Source organism: Lactuca sativa, chromosome 8 (assembly GCF_002870075.4).
Source record: "Lactuca sativa cultivar Salinas chromosome 8, Lsat_Salinas_v11, whole genome shotgun sequence".
Classification (NCBI taxonomy): Eukaryota; Viridiplantae; Streptophyta; class Magnoliopsida; order Asterales; family Asteraceae; genus Lactuca; species Lactuca sativa.
Genome location: NC_056630.2, coordinates 154,218,828 through 154,221,272, shown reverse-complemented (window position 1 = coordinate 154,221,272; position 2,445 = coordinate 154,218,828). Strand labels below are relative to the sequence as shown.

Here is a 2,445-nt window from a genome sequence, read left to right as displayed (position 1 = left end):
TACATAGTCTTGATCTTTCCATCAAATGTGACAGTGTAATTTTCCTTCTACGCGATAAATATGTGGAATAATATTTTTGATTACATAATATCATAATGTACATATTAATAATCACGACAAACCAAAAACATATTAACTTTTAGCAATATACTTTAATTTGTATAGTTTATTAATGATTTATAGCACTTTAGATTGCTATTTAATAAGTTTTTGACGTATAATAAAGGATGATGCTATTTTGTGTATAAAACATGAAAATCATCAAAACTTTAGTAGACACACATATATTCTCCCCCAAATATTAAAACAGTAAAAGAGGGGCCCTAGAAACTCACTTTCGTAGCGTGAACGAGGCTCTAGGTGTGAAACTTGTCGTGAAAGTTGTTACGTGATGTTCCTTTCTCTTAAAACGAACCGCCAAGTATATTTATATTTCCTAATAAAGCAAAGGGTGGTTTTAGTATTAATTGTTAAGTATGTAGCGGTCTTTGTTAAAATAAATAGACTCTAGGGTTTGATTTTGCCAAAATCATACTTCAGGGACTGATATTGCTAATTATTCTCAAGACAGGGGTTAAACATATGGTTTTGAATCTGATTTGGAGCACCAGGACTTATTTTGTTAGGGCTTTCTGGTGGAGGGGCAATTCTGTTTAATTTAAATGTAGGTTTGAGTTACCCTTGACTTTTGACTGGGTCAAAATCGAAACCCGATTTCTGATTGAAGTCTCTATACAGTCGATCAAAAAGGCTCCAACAGGCGTCGTGTTCAAACGGACGATGGACAAGGAACGGGAACGAAAGAAATGGACGAATACAGTGAGAGGGGAAAACACGAAGGCTCGCAGGCACGACTTCGTTGCTCGACCGCGAGAAGGTTCATCTCCGGGGTTCGACTAGACTGAAGAACGAAGGGAGAAGCAGCGGATGCGCTCTCCTCGGTCGTCTGCTAGGTGCGAAGGAGACGAATGGATTGGCGACGTGTGCGATTGTCTCAGGGGTTTGACAAAGCCGAAGTGACGGAGAAGCAGCGAAGCTGCTGCGGTCTCGGTGGGGGCAGCGATGGGGCGATCGGCGGTTGAGAAACGAGGTCGATTGAAGGCAGTGGCAAGTTGGATCGGTGAATAGTGGTGGGGAGGTACAACTGATCTCCAGGGAGTCCTCGTGATTTCCATTCTCGTCTTCAGCAGTAGAACACAAAGAAGGAGCAGGGCATTTAGGTGATGATTCTTCAACAGGAAATGAACGGGATCAACAGGTATGACTTTTTGTTTTGTTTTGACAGAAATCAATAGATATAATCAGTGGTTTTAGGTGGGTGTTTGTTTGATGTTTAACAAAATTCAAAGGAGGAACAAGATGGATGTTTGGGTTTGCTTTTTCACAGGATTCGATAGGGTTGTTGCTGTTTAACAAGGGAAATAGGAAAACAGATGAGGGAAAGGGGTGTTTTTGGCTGATGAGGTTCAACAGGAAAAGGGGAAGGATGGGACTGTCTTGGCCGGCGACAGTCACCGGTCTTCTTCCTTATGTGGACGACGATCAAGAGGAACGACAAGGAGGGCTCAAGGTTGAGGGAGACGTATACTCATGGTGTACCAAATTATTGAAAATGATATAAAATCTGATTTTTCCCAAGATTTAGTAGATTGTACTTGATTTTAGGTGGTACAAAATCAGATTCATAAAATATCTGTTGTAAACTCAAATGCATTGTATTTTTATTTATTTATTTTGTGACGAAATCTCTAATTCTCGATTTGCGTGCCATTAAATCGTTTCGTGAAATTTTTCTTAAAATGTCTGTCGATTGTCTTGGTCATTGTGATTCTAAAAATGCAGACATATTTCAATTCCGATATACTAGACACCGTCAATTAATTTTAAAGTTTCGCAATTAATAGGATCAGATTCGACCGGTTTTACGAATCTTATTTTGGTCGAAGCTGAAAATATTATAAAAATGTAAAAAATCAATAAACCGTAGTCTGAATTCAAAAACGTGTTCAAAAACAGTTTACAAGACTTGTAGCTATCCCAAACGAAATAGTGTGCGGTTTGTTTCGGAAAAATCAGATAAATATTGATTTTTATAATTTTAAAGAGGCGTAACTTTCTTATACTACCTCCTCTTTGGGCGTTCTTTAAATCCACAAATTCAAGAGAACATAATCTATTCATATTTATTATCCGTAACTCTCAAATATACTTAATGCAAAATTTTATTTTTAACGCCACAAATAGATTTACTTTTTGTTGATTTTTGATTCAGTCTTCAATGATAGGCGATTTAAGCAGTTTTGGATGTTCTAAAAGAAATTATAAATATAATATATTTAATATAGGTTATAAACATAAATTTAAACACAATTGGTCATTAATACCTAATGGTTCGCGGTGGTTTGACTGCCAAACTGTTACCGATTTTTACCAATTTTACATTAT

The 2,445-nt window shown here is 37.0% G+C and overlaps 1 long non-coding RNA gene across 1 annotated transcript; it reads left to right on the top strand.

Annotated features, from left to right (window-relative positions):
• Positions 1 to 670: 670 nt before the first annotated feature.
• Positions 671 to 1,745, top strand: LOC111915567 (uncharacterized). Its single transcript, XR_002858198.3, has 2 exons — positions 671 to 1,258; positions 1,388 to 1,745. It is a non-coding gene; the product is annotated as an uncharacterized LOC111915567 (long non-coding RNA).
• The last annotated feature ends 700 nt before the right edge of the window (positions 1,746 to 2,445 follow it).